This window comes from Monopterus albus, unplaced genomic scaffold (assembly GCF_001952655.1).
Source record: "Monopterus albus unplaced genomic scaffold, M_albus_1.0 scaffold222.1, whole genome shotgun sequence".
Taxonomy (NCBI): Eukaryota; Metazoa; Chordata; class Actinopteri; order Synbranchiformes; family Synbranchidae; genus Monopterus; species Monopterus albus.
In genome coordinates, this window is record NW_018128102.1 from 219108 (window position 1) to 234019 (window position 14912).

General features: G+C 41.9%; 1 protein-coding gene across 2 annotated transcripts in view; it reads right to left on the reverse strand.

The window, feature by feature from the left end:
• The window catches only part of si:dkey-172j4.3 (diacylglycerol kinase eta), a 62038-nt gene extending 60898 nt beyond the window's left edge, over nucleotides 1–1140 (reverse strand). The window contains exon 1 of one of the 2 annotated variants that reach the window (XM_020619548.1): nucleotides 671–1122. The gene's annotated coding sequence lies outside the window, so the exon portion shown is untranslated. Of the gene's footprint in view, nucleotides 1–670 lie in introns of both variants that reach the window. The other variant, XM_020619546.1, reaches the window with a different exon arrangement.
• Nucleotides 1141–14912: the final 13772 nt, after the last annotated feature.

Below are 14912 nucleotides of genomic sequence, written 5' to 3' on the forward strand. Positions count from 1 at the left end.
GATGAGGACACGGCTCATTACAGGCAGGTATCTCTGCAGGATGCGGCTTCACATGCAATAACTCCAGATACAGGAGCGTCCACACGCTTCGTAACCGTCTCACATGCGTAAAGGCACGCGCACTCGCACCACTGTCTTTTAGCACGCAACAGTATTCGGACACCCAAAAAGTGAATACGGAGGCTACGTATGTGTGCGTGCGCGCACGTGTCTGTGCGTTTCCTTGATTACGATGTGGACACGTTATTCAAAAACCTGTCTACATTTCACTTCGCTGCGGCTCCCGGAGACACCGAAGTTGAAAGCATAAATGTTAAAAACCGGGTGCGCGCGTGTGTGTGTTGGTCCTCAGCCGGTCGAATTATGTTTATATGGCTGTCAGGTTAAAAAAATACTAAGCAAAAATGGATGCACAAAAGGCTGTCGTACGACTCGGCCAGCTGGATCATTCATTCCGTATAGAGCTGTTACCGTAATAGGTCTCGGCGGACACGCAAAATAAACATCAGCATTCAATTGAACTCGTGCATAGTCGTCAGATGGGTTCAGTGGGCTCAGCTGTCACAAACATAACATCATAACATTATCAGCGACCCGGATGGCCACCTCATCTGCACAGATAAACCCCTTCTGTGCGCTCATGTGTCGATAAAATTTGGATATTATTTACCTTCGCCTAATAATTTCGCCCTCCTTCTCTTCCAACGGAGGTTTAGCAGCAGCAGGTTCCCCCCCGTGCCTGTTTCCCGGCCTGGGTCGCTCTTCAGCCGGCGTTCAGCAGCAGCGTGCGGGTCTCTCCGGTGGTGCCGGTGGTGCTCGCCTTGCAGAGAGAGACGCGGTCATACGCATAGCGTCGGAGCGGATCCAAATCAGGTAGGAGGGGGAGGTAGGGAGGTGTGGAGGAGGAAGAGGAGGGAGCAGGGGGCGAAGAGAGAGAGAGAGAGAGAGAGATTTGCGAGCGGCCGTATAGTCTCAGCGAATCGCTGTTCAGAGGTTAAACGGCCAACGACGAGCGCATGCCAGGCAGAAGCGAGGCCTATAATAAACACGAGACATGGCAACACCAATTAACACACACGACAACGATTATGGAGCACCAGGGAGAAAAAACCAATTTAAGTGAAATCAGCCTTGAGGAAAATATCTGAGAGCTCTTGAGAATAAAACAAGTCGGGATGACTCTTGCTCTTGGTTTTCTCCAGGCAGACACTAACCGCATGGCAACATGAGGGCACTTAACAATAGGTGTTTACAGCATTGCCAAGACCTGACTTGAAAACACTAAAATCGATTATCACACTGTGAAGCAGTTGGCTACCAGCTAAGAAATGCTAGTATAAAAGCCCCTGTTCTGACTGACTGGACACAGAAAATGCTTCCTGTCGTCATTCTATAAAGAACACATCATAGATTCATACTTTTAATGTCACACAAACATTAGGACGCTGTCTTTATGGCCAAAGCTAACCTGAAGATAAGGCTACATGTTAGCTTTTCCATGTTTTCGATATTGTTAATGGAAGGAAGTCAGTTACTTTCTTCAGTTTATCTTTTGGGAGAACATGAACTTTGGACTGAATTTGACACCGAATCCCACCTCAGGACACCCCATGGGGGATCAAGATAAGTCTGAGGAGTAAATGGACAATTGTAGTGGTACCAAAGGCTATTTTTCAATTTTCTATCAAAATTTTTGGGGGGTTTATTGTGAAATACTGGATAGTTAGCTTTTTGGCCCTTAAACTGAAACTAGTTCTCCCACGTGAACGACAGTGCTACAGTACATGTGGCTTGTACCTACCTTCAGATATGATCATTCCACTGGCATAGTTAACTGTACCTTGTTGCCATAATACAACCTGTATGTTTGGGATTTAGGAACAAAAACTACTTGGTCAGGTTAAAGAAAAGATCATTTGGGTTCAAATGCCCCTTGTTTTTATGGTTATAATAATAAACATCTAGTGGCATTCCTCTTGCACACAATAATACATCTACTTTAATCAAAATTCTGCTCAGTTATGAGCTCTCTCTCTCTCAAATTTCAACTTTTACAGATTTTAACTCACACCTAGTAGAGTCATAGAGTCCCATTAGAAAAGGAGAGATATCCCCATTAATATGGTAAAGAATGAAAGAGCAACACAGATACAAGGGCAGACACAGACATATAAACATATGCACTAACATAATGCACACTAGCGCCACTTAGTGCAATACTAATTTGTTTACAGCTGATTAAAATATTCATGCTGCATTAGCAGTCACTTCATTTAAGCCCTGTATGTGTCTGTATGAGTGTCTGTGCCCTTCTCAGCCTCCCTCCTCCACCTGTGGCTGTAGTGTTTTTTTTGTTTTTTGTTTTGTTAGGTTGTAACTGTGTGTGAGTGGCATGGAAAAGGCAGACATACAGTACATCACGGGCATGTACTGTATATGCACCAGCTGGATTCCCCTGCTGGTCAAGTGATAGTGTTACTGTGTTCAGCTCGTTCCTCCTGTTGCCCTTGACAACATTGAGAAGGAAGGGCGAAAGGATAGAAGACATGAGGAAGACCAATGGGAAAACCCACATCTGATCAGAACACCCAGGTTAAAAAAAAGGTTCTTTTCAGCATTCAAGGCCATGTCTTCAGTTATCCTGTTCTGACAGCCTAAACCCTAACTATAGTCAGTTTATATTGATTTATAACAGAGAAGAGCAATAAATCATCACACTGGGGATGGAATCACAGAATAGGTTTTGCTTAAGAACTACCTTAAATGATTAATTGCAATCAACTGCTTAATTATTCAACTAATGATAATGTCGCCATATTTAACTCAAGGTTATGTTAAATTTCAATCAGATCTTTATTAGATTGTTCAAACTGCAAGCTGATTCTTACTTCTGCAGAATAAGCTAAACCAAGTGCTTTTTGTTTTTAGTTCTTCCCGTCTCCAAATTTAATACACTCCCAATTTGTACGGAAACCAAAAAGCTTAGGAATAAGAGGTAAAGCTCTCTTGCTCCCCATCTTTCCGCTGACACACACACACCTCCTTCAAGGTCTCCCAAGGAGCTGTTTACAGGTTGTCAAATTTCCTCTCTTCCCTTTCCAAGCGGCGCACAGCAGGAACAGCAATCAGGGCTGAGCAATAACACAGTGATAGCAGAGAGATAATTAAGGGCTCTGTGTTACACATCAAACCGAGGGCAAATTACTGCACCCTCATTATCATCATGCAAATAGGAACATTGTACTGTTTCATATCTTTTACTCATCTTTCCCAAGCAGTTATCCATCATATTCCTCATTTATCCCTGTAATATTTTGTAGCTAATACATTAGAGGAACACTACAATTGTTGGTACATATTAAATCATTCTGTAATTGCAATAGGTTTAGTCATTCAGCTGATGAAGCTAACGCTAGCGACAAACACTTAGCTAACACGTAGCCAAAACACTAAACGGGGGATGGCACCCCTTAAGCTCGCTAATTAACACATATGTTGTTAAATTCATTTGACATTAGAAGTGTAAAAAATTTCACACTGTACAGTTGTTGTGCTAAATCAAGCTAGTGTCTTACAGTGAGCATACAGATCCAACAGGGATAAATTAAACTATTCCTTTAAACCTGCACTAACTAATGTTTTGGCCACTCGTTGGCAGCTGAAGCAAGATGTGAAGGTTATATTGGCTTTTGTGTTGATATGGTGAAGAAAACACTTGCTTATACATTGTGTTCAGCAGTTAGAGAACAACATTATGATTCATTTGGAGTCAAGTTTCTGGCCACTGATTTCTGGCCTCTAACAAATGACAGTTCTCTGTAGGTTCATCTTTACAAGCAGCTCCTTTCATAGTCATGTTTTTATCATAAACAATTAAAGTCTCTGCTCTTTATTACTATATCATCATTGTCTACATCATCAGGGAATCCTGTCTGCTGTTGACTGACTTGGTGACAAAAGGGAAGATGGGGAATGCCCTAATCCCACTCCTACTGTCATTCATGTTCTCGCCACCTACTGCACAACCAAACCACGAGCTCCTACACACACACACACACACACACACACACACACACACACAGCCTAAAACAGCACAAGGAACGGTTACATCAGATCTTAAAATAAGCCTTCACACAAATACTGAAAATGAGTCATTTAAGAGTGTTAAAAAATGTCAGATCCTGGAACAGTTTGTGGAAAAAATGTCCACTTAAATTCACGATTCAGACTAGTTTCTTTTTCCATTAGTGACACACTGGGTAGATGTTAAATTACCTGTTTGTGTTAAAAACTGATAATTTGTTAACTAGCTTTCAGTTCATTTGCACTCAAATCAAAACATAACCCACGTGAAAATAAAATCATTACTGCTACTGAATTCTTACACAATCATGGTTTTGGCCCCTGCTGAAAGACAACTCTTTGGGCTTTAAAACCAAAAAGTTAAACTCAGTCTATGAGATATGGAACTAAATTTACATAGGTACAAGAATGATGAGAACAATCTAGAGCAGCTGGTGTGCGAGTGTTACCGAAACCTAAAATGGTCCTGCCTTTTTCAAAAATATCTACTATATTAAAGTCAGATTGCATGGCATTCCAGATAATGTAACAATCCCCCATGGTGAGGTTATTTAAACTGATAATGACATAATGGAATAGCACTGATGCTGTATGATAAACAAAATACACAGTTTTTGAAAGCATGCTTAAATTTGAGCATTTGAGGTTTTCACCCCCTTACACACAACTCAACTGTTTAACCATAGGACAATGAAAGTTAAAAGACTTGGCAGGCTTGGACCAATATGCTTTTAAGAGGTCATTATTGATCTGGCATCGACCCAGGGCTTATTGATCGTGTAATTAGAGGGATTGAAGAGATAAATGAAAAGATGGATGGTGCTGTAGTTATCCCACTAATCTGTGCTTGAGCTTGCCACATTTAACACTGTGTCAAACTATTAGCAGCCCACATGATACAGTTTGGTGCCCTTCATCTACCCTATATAGTCTCCTGCTCTGTCAATGCATGCACCATGTTGCTGTTACTATACTGCCACCTAGTGATTTATGCCACCATTAAAAATATATCTACAAAATGAACCTGGAGTGTGCAGCGGAAATTAAAAGAGGGGCATAAAAAAGAAGGTCAGTGAAGGTATGAAGCAGTGAAGTCAAACAATGTGCTGTTTAAGAGCATCGATTTAGTGTGTGATTTCCCCTTTAATCAGTGAGATAAGAAAATCACTGGCAACACCAATGAGGCACACTGAACATACCTTCAGAGAAAAGGTAAAGAAAAGAATCTTTACTATAAAGAAAAGAGGAGAAAATGATAGGGGGAGGGTTGAGGAAAGCAGGAAGGATCTGACATACTGTAAGAAATGAGAGAAAAAAGAAATGGGGAGAGGCACAGTATATATAGAGACAGAGAAATGAAAAAGTGTCCACTTCTCTGTGATCAATTGAAGCTATAAATACTTCTGTGGAATACATAGATCAGGAACATTTGAGTCATCTGCAGTTTGAAGTCAGGCCTAATGCAGCAGGCCTGCTGAGCCACCAGTGCCAGACTGCACGTCAAGCTTTAAAAGCTTTGAGTGAATGTTACAGGTGAACACAGTGAGAGAAAAGTAGGTAAGTGCACTGGTGGCGCAATGAAACTCTAGTGCAGCTTAGAAGTCAATAACGCAAGCAGCAGTTAAAAACAAGGCAGAGATGGGCGTTATTCATCCACAGCACAGAGACGCACACAAGTGAAAAAACAAAGGGGCCATTGTGTGTTTGATTGGCCTGGCTCCTCACCATACTGGTTTCCATGAGAACACAAGACTGAGTGAGCGAACAGGTGGTAACCTCAAAGAGCACAGCGACACATCATGCTAGCGTTTTCAACCAGGCTGTATGCGCAACGCAAACACAGAGCTGCTAATGAAGCAACATGCTGTGATGAGAGTTCACAAAAACACACCCACCATCGCTGTCTGCCTGTCACTGCTGCTGAGAAGCTACTGATAAATTGTAAGAGCTAGACAAGTGCATGAAAAAAGTCGCTTCAAGCCTTTCGTGGCTCAGGCAATATCACTGAAATCTGCCTCCCGTCTGTTTCCCATCATCATTGTGCATCAACCCCAGAAAAGCAGCAACTTTATCACATTCTGTACCTGGATCAGAACATCCCATCTACTGCACCTTCACAAAATCTGTCTATGTTTAACTAAATTTCTACAACACGCATCAAAGCTGGGGCCGGTTAGGGGCTGGTTTACAGGTGCCTGAGCAAAATGCCATTTGCTCAATGGCACTGTAGGCGTGAGCTGGAGTACCAGGAAGAAACCCTCACAGGGACGGGGAGAACATGCAAGCATCGCACAGAAATAGTCAACCAGAAGGTTTGAACCCTTAAGGTTTTTGCTGTGAGGCAGCAATGCTAACCACTACAGCACAGTGCCACCCAACAACCTTTTTAAACAATGAAACTTCCACCTATAAAACATGAAAAAAGCCATACCCAACAATAGCAGCTGTAATCGTAGTAATACTTGCAGTGATGGCATCAAGATAAGCGCAGAGGTGTTAACCTCAGGGAGTTGTAGTGGTTTACTGGGAAACTCATTTGCCAAGTGCTGCAGTTAAAATTTGTACAGGAGCAGCAACAGGTGCTACTATTGCTTGTGACATTTATAATAATAAGTACCCATTAATCCCTTGGTAATACCATCTCCTCACCACAGTGAAAGAAAATCCCACTTTGCTGACTTTTCTGCCGGGAACACTCATGCTCTGGCCAGTTCAGGTACAGCTCCATTGTGTTCACTCTGAAGAAACATTGCATTTGCAGGCTCTTTAAGCATTGGGTCAGCTATACCTGCACCTCAAGCTATAGTTATTTGTCACTCATTTTTTGAAAGCTACTAAAAAGAAACATAATGAAGAGAGAAGAATGCATCAGTTCCTGAACAGTCTGAGTCATTGTGACTTACCATAAATCTAAACGCCCCCTGTGTTTGTTTCAGACAGATGGCAGCTATCATATTACTGAAGAGCCACATGCCTTAGTCTGAATGATCAGACTGTGAGTTGTTCACAGAAAAATAAATAAGCTGAAAGTCCTAATACAATACAAACACACATTCAAATTTACTAAGGCATAAAATTAAAGTTATGTGAAGTCTCCTTGGTTGCATTTTGAAGGATGAATGTTGGAGTGATGCTAGTTTGAAATGTGTGTTTGGAGTGAAACTCATTAAATGTTTTTTATGTTAATATTATACAACTTTCAAAGCAGTAGGTGTACTGTATGGCTGATGCATTGCTGTTATGTAACCATGGATGGCACATTGTGTGTGTGTGTGTGTGAACACATACTTTCCATGTCAAAAACCAATTAACCGAGTGAGAGGGAGCTGATAATTTACACAAAACAATGACGGCGTGTATTCAGTGTCCACTGCAGGAACAGCTGGCCTGTTATGCAAGGAACAGCTTTTTTTTTATTGCAAGTGTTGTAGGGTGTGTGTATGTGCACAAAGACACATGTGACACAGACTGGCTAAACTGCATGAGATCACACCTTCCTACACACACGCTAATTTACACTCAGTTCTATAGGGAGAGGGCTGAAGAGGATGAGTGAGAGAGAACAGACAGACAGAAATGGGGGGGGGGGGGGGGGATCAATATTACCTGCCAGTCATCAGCCACCAACTATATTCTATACTATATTCTACTATGTTCTGGCCCTTAGTAGGCTACAAAACACCTTATGCGTTTCCTGTATCTGGTGAAGTGGTGGTGGACTTTATATACAGTATATTGTGTTTATAGTGATTTCAGTGTTTACAGTGTTTGTACGATGCCTCCCTCATCTTTTATTCATCACTCTTTATGTCGGGCTCTGTTGCATTTTATTCTTTTTCATCTATTTTTCCTCAAGATCCGTTTTCCTTTCTGCCCTGAGTGTAATATTGTTCTCAGTAACTCACTCTCATATCTCTGCTTTTCAACACACACACACACACACACACTGCAGGATTTCTTGCTGCATCTCAGCTGGTGACAAAACATCACTGCAGCGCTCTGCGAGAGACTCCTCAGACACATCACTCGCAACATGGGCCACACACACTTAATCTTGTTACTTGTCTCCTAGTATCTCTAGGCAGGAAGACATCATTTCCTTTGTATTACTGATATTATGGGGAACACACTCACATTGTAGGGACTTGGCCATCCTTGTGGGGACCACAATCATAATAATAATGATCACCAACAAGTTTTAAAGAATCTAAGTCAACCATTCCATATGCTTCCTTGAAATGGATGTTTGTGCCTAATTTGAGAAAAATTTCCTCAAGGCGTTCCTGAGATCCTGTGCTCGCAAGAATGGGAAGCGCATGAGGTGACAGTGACCTTTGGCCACCAAAATCTAATCAGTTTATCCTTGAGTTCAAGTGAACATTTGTGCCAAATTTGAAATAATTCTCTCAAGGCCTTGCTGAGATATTATGTTCACAAGCGTAAGCCGGACAGTTGGACAAAGAGACAACCACTAAACATTATGCCTCTGGCTGCGGCTACTGCCAGCGCAGAGGCATAAAAATCCTCGACTGACAGATTGATAGGCTTCCCAGCCAGACAGAGGGAATGATGAGGACAATCCAGCTGGGTCCAGGGGTGAGAGGCCATGTGGTGACTGAGCAGCGGTGACAAGAGCTACTACAGCTGGGCAGCATCTGGTCACTGTGGCCCCTGGACTCCATCCACAGGATCTCAGCCAGAAACAGAAGGGAAATCACTGGAATGCCTTTGCCAAGAATTGTGGCTAAGGGATGGATAGATGCAGTAGTCGATGGATAGAAAAACAGTGAGAGCCAGGACCAAAGGGCGCATTGTACTTTATGAACAGCTGAACATGAGACATTAATGGGTGGCCAGAAGAGTCAAAATATAAAAACTCCACCTTGAAGTCGACACAGTCATCATTACTACACCTCATTTAAAGACACAGGATAATGACCTGCGTAGTGACACAAACATGTTCACTCCTGGTCCTGCAGGTGGACTCATAGTTAGATGTATAACTCAATAAAATGAGGGTTAGACAAACAAATTAAAGTGAACTGGAAATCAAAACACTAAATTACACTATGGATTGATTTGCTATTCAACGGTGAACTTCACACTCATTGCAGCAATTGCTTTAATAAATTATAGTGAAGGTTTTTCCAGTGTGATTGCGTAAAGCCACTATATTTAGAATATTAAAATTTGTTAGCTAAAGAAAGCACTGTGTGTGTCTTATTTTTACACAAAATAAACAGTTTGATGCTTATTAAAGTTTGGTTTATTATTTCCCAGAACTAGGGGTTTAATTTATGTTTTACATATATTTCAAACATGCCACCCCTCCCTGACTTTGTGCCCCCATCCTGGCCACTCCGTCTAAAATTTCCTAGATCCACCCCTGACTACGACTACTTTAGCTAGCCTCTGCAAACTGCTGTGTTGAAGTGTGCACGCACAAATTTATTCACACAAATAAAATTTAGCTGCTGTTTTATGCAGCAGTGAATGGACAGGTTCATGCCCATCAATAAAGCAGCAGGGTGTCACATGCTTATTATATTCTCTTGTACACAGACTTCTCCATTATTCCTCTCTGTCTTACATGTACATACCCTAATCTCTATGAAAACACAGGCATATATTTCCATAATTATACGTCTTCCCTTTAATTAAATCATCAAGAATATTATTTACTTGGAAGGTGCAGAGAACACAATAAAATACATCATTACCTTTACTATTATTACTGAACCACCACCTTATAAAGGGCAGCTTTATCCAACACTTACAATAATAACAGATCTGTAGCTTCACTTTGACAGTGAAGAGGGACATTTTACATTTCCATCAACCAGCTCTCTGTAGTCCATTAATATGTGGCTCCTTCTCTCTTTCTGCCTCTGTCTACCTCTTGACCTTTCACTGAGACCTTTGCTTTACTTTTACTCAAAGCGAAATTATGGCTCCTTACTGCCAGTAACTACAGACTCGCACATCCTGATAGTCCTGCAGGGATTAGGTGGGTCTGAAAAGTTTGTGTTCTCCTCTTAATTCCTGCAGCAGGGCACTGAATAATGCATGTTTGTCTCTGTTTGGAAATGAGACTACAGCGCCACTGGTGATTCAGCATGTGATTCAATCTCACAACACAGCTCTTTACGACCTTATCGCCGGAGGAACAAGAAGAAAGAAGTACCCAGTAAATGATGCAGGAACCCCTCAGTGTGACAAGATCAGCGTCACAATGTGTCACATGCTGTTCCATCAGAGCTAGATGGATGATGCAGCAGTTCTAAACATTCAAAATTAGATAGTGAAAGTTGGATTGTTTATGAATTTATAGTCACTAAATGTAATGCGCTTGAGATTACATACAGTATGCAACGTGGCTTTAGATCGGTTGTTTTGTGTTTAGGTTAAGTTATTTTTTTAAACGGAAATTTAGTTTTGGTTAAGATTTTGGCAAAATATGCTATTTTGATGAACTGTCACTGCTAACAGGTTGTAGGTGACCAGCATCACAACTCCATATGAATGCTAATGTGGTTCTGTATCTACTGGCTGTGTACATTAGCAACCATTATTTATTGTACAAGAATAAATAAGGTGATTACTTCTTATGCATGAAAATGCAAAAAAAGAAGAAGAAAAAACAATATATTGACACTGCATTCACTGCTTGTTCCATTGCCCTCTAATGGACAAAAACAAACACATTCAAATAGCATGGACTAAAAGTTACGCTTACCGGTGTTTCCTGCTTCCAACACATCAACTTTGAGGACTGAATGTTCATTCGCTGCCCCACGTACCCCACACGCTGGCAGGTGCCACTGTAACGAGATAATCAATGTTGCTCAATTCATCTGTCAGTGGTCATAATGTTATGGCTGATCGGTCCCTACGCCTCCAGGACAATCCGTGGCACTTCAAACCATACAGTCTTAATTCATCATGTGTATTACAAAATATTAACCAGAGAGTTGAGATAATTTACTTTCAAGTTCAAGTAATTAAAATGATTATAAAAGACAGTTACTTGTGTCCGATTGTTTCTTTGCTTTTCCCCCCCAAATCATTTTCCACTTACTGTATATTTGTTATGTACCACCATTGCAACTGCGTAAGACATGTACAGGAATAAGGACAAAAAAGACATTACAAATCCCTTAAATGCTAATATGTAACTGTTCAAGGAAACCCCAGTGGTTATTTTGTGAAGGAGTGTGTTGATGTGTAAGTTAATATTAAGGGAGAGGTGGTGGGGGAGGTGAAGGGCTGTGAGAAGTATTAGTCATCCTCTTTCACTGCTGAGTGTGTATGGGGATCAGCTTGTTTATCCTGCTTCATACAGCGCCATCACTCCCTCTCACGTTTTCTGCATGAGGCGTCACATCAGATAACACGACATGATGACAGTGTGCATTAAGCATAACCATGGACCATTGCCCTAAATTTGAAGTGTAAAACGTCCGTCCTCCTTTGACTCTCATCCAGGGGGAGATCACAGCTGCATCGCTGATGTAATAGTTTGACTTTGGCATGTTTTGTGTAGTGGAAAAGGAGTCAGATGAAGAGAGAGAGAAGGCAATAGAGGGGAGTGAGACGCACTAGCTTTCTGCTACAAAGCATGCCAGAGCAGCAAGATGATGTAACAGTTCTCAGTTACCCATGGTGCTTTGCTAAAAAGATGAATGAAGTTGGATATGGAGAGGGCGTCAATGAAAACACACGCATGCGTGCTCACTTGCATTTCATCTGTATTCTAATCATGTGGAGTGATTCATACAGCATGCAACACTGTCCACAAAAAAAGGAAGGCAAGATGCTTTAAGTGAACGGAGTAGGAGTGTGTGTGTATTGTGCATCAAAAGGAACCACAAGTGCCTTTCCTATTCCATTTGTCCTTTGGCTTGTGGGTTTAGCAATGAATAAAAAAGGTTGAGACATGAGGAGAGGTGAAGAGCATAACTGAAAGACAGAGAAAGAAATGAAGGTGAGACAACAAGGAGCGAAAGGTTGGCAGAGAGGAGAGTGTGTGGGCTGTCTCAGGAGTTTCCTGCACTAAAGGTGTGATGCTGTAACTGAGGAGAGAGAAAGACCGAGCTAAGAGAGAAACACCCTGTATGGGTGCGTGTCTTTTGTCATGCAGGAGATAAGGTGGTGTTTAATACACCAGTCGGTGTCATGCATGCGTTTAGCAAGGAAATAACAACAATCATTCTCAATTCTTAAATCCAATTACAGTAGAGCATCAATGAACTTTCAGAAAACAACATGGGTGGATCCAGGTGGTGGCCAGGGTGGCACTGGCCACCCCCAGAATCTGACTGCCCCCCAGATGCCAGCCCTGCCGGAATCAAAATGTGATACTCATCTGTGGTAATAAATACATTAAAAACAATGGCAAATTGTTGCCCTAATGAAAATAACATTTTTCTGGTGCTTTATAACTGATATTGGTGAATTTATTTTCAATTAGCAGCAGCAACGTCCCCAGCTGGGAATAAATAAGGAGCACAGCCAAAGTTAGCCTAAAAAAAAACACTATGTGTGTCTCATTTTTACACAAAACAAACACCTGTCTTCTTAATAATGTATGGTTTATTATTTTTATTTAAATGTGCCACCCATCTATGAGTCTGTGCCCCAGCCTGGTCACCCCATCCGAGATTTTCTAGATTCACTGCTAGAAAACAAGAGCAGAGATGCTACAGGCCATAGTGTACTACTCTGCTAAATAATAACTACATTCACTTGTGTGGATGTACCACTGGTGTGAAGAGCCTTCAGACCTACTTATTAAATAACTGTGATTCCAAGTTGTTGGCGTTTTTGTACCACAGTTTCTTATCGTCTAACATACATTCTGATACCAATATAATGATGATAAAGTATTATCAGCCTGACCAATTTATCCAGACGCCACACATCTGCTCAGACCTGTTATTACAGTATTGCTTTAGAGATTTATAGAACCTGCTACTCAATAGTAGATGCACAGCTCTATCAGGTCACTTTATGGAATTTTAAAATGCCAGCCTATTTTAAAGAGGGTGCATGGTCAAAGAGTTGCCGTTTCACATACAGTATAGGCACACACAGCTGATTATTGGTGAGTCTTATAAATAATGTAAATGATCTGCATCAAAGCAATGATAAGTTTCTATTTAAGCTCTTTATAATTTGGTGAGAGAAACATCATTACTGCTGCAACACATGGTAAGCTAGTTAGGGCCTAAAATAACTTTTATGCAAACTAAAAAGGGGCAGGCCACATAAAATCAATGGCAAACACAAACACAAACACAGCTTACACAGTTGCAACCAATAAAAAGCTATTGAAAAGAGTAAACAGCTCTGTAGATTTTCTCACACTCATGTGACGCAATATCTTATTTAGGGTGGGCATGAGGCCAGTCAGCTTTGGACGAAAATAAAACCATGCTGTTGACTGTTTTATGCACTGTGCTGCTCTGTGCCTTACCTCTGCCTTAATGTGCGTGTTCATGTAACAATAATAACAGTCAATAATACAGAATTAAATGTGCCAAAGAATCGGATAGGATTCATATGGAAGCTCAGTATACGAAATATTAAATTACGATTATCATCACCATCAATAATAATAATAATAATAATAATAACAAGAGTGCTATCGAAATATAAACGATATATAAATACTGCTGACCTGAAATATACAACTATTTCCTTTTACTGAAGGTGAATTTATTAATTCATTCCCCCTCTCCGTGATTCACACACCGACCATAATGACGGGGACTGGACGAGCGGAGACTTCTGACGTCAACCAAGGAAAATGACAAACGCATCCAATGAGGGGCCGAGACTGTGCAGCGCCAGGACGGAGCAGCCGACAGAAGGCTAATAACCATGCCAACGGAGGAATATATCGTGCGCCGCTGACTGGGGAGAAAAGGGGAGAACGAGAGGGGGGAACCCCTAAAACAAGAAAATATAAAGACATCTTTGCATAAAGTGGAGGATAAAGGACAAGGCACGTATCCTAGTTTCCTGCAGGGGGAAGAAGAAGACAAGAGCTGGTAATTTCTCTTTCTTTTTGTCTCTGTGGCGTGGTCTCCCTTCCATCCCGATTTCTACCTCTCTCCCTTCCCTCTTGCTCGCGCTAGCTCAGGTACTGCACTGCTGCAGCTGAATGAAACTGATCAAGATATTTCCTGCTCTCCCCTTAGTTAGAAAGCACTCCACGGCTGAGCAGCGGGTTATTAGTCGGTGACAGGTCGCTGCTGGTGGTTTAGAAAAAAAAAAACGCATGGCTCCAGTCTGCACGAGCCACTGTTACCGCAGGGATCTGCGCCCCTGAGCTGCGGGGCTTTTGACGGTACCGCTGGTGACCTTCCCCAGGCCGTTTGCAATCACGGAGGGTGCGCGCGTGAGTGTTTGTGCGTGCGCAGTGGCATGAAGGCCAGAGATCAAAAATAAGGGCGCGGGGGTTTGACAGAGGGCTGTGTGGGGTGGTTGAGGTGGGAGATGTGAGCTGGGAGAATTTTTTTTTTTTTTTGTGAATGGAGTTCCACATCCTTTTGGCGCGCGCGCTCTGGCAGCTCCAGCTTGGCTGAGTTAAAATTAGCCTCATGCCGGATGTTCCGTCTGCGTGCGGCAGCGGCATATGTGGATCAGAATCCGAATTAACAGGGCGCACGGGCACGCACTCACACACGCTCATGTCTGGCCGCGTTCATTAAACGCCTCTGACAGCAGCTATCATCGCGACGAACCCCAGGACGTCATGCACCATTTTTAAAGATGCTCTAAAAATAGAATTTATTGATGATGGTTTTGACTGTGAGGACACTGAA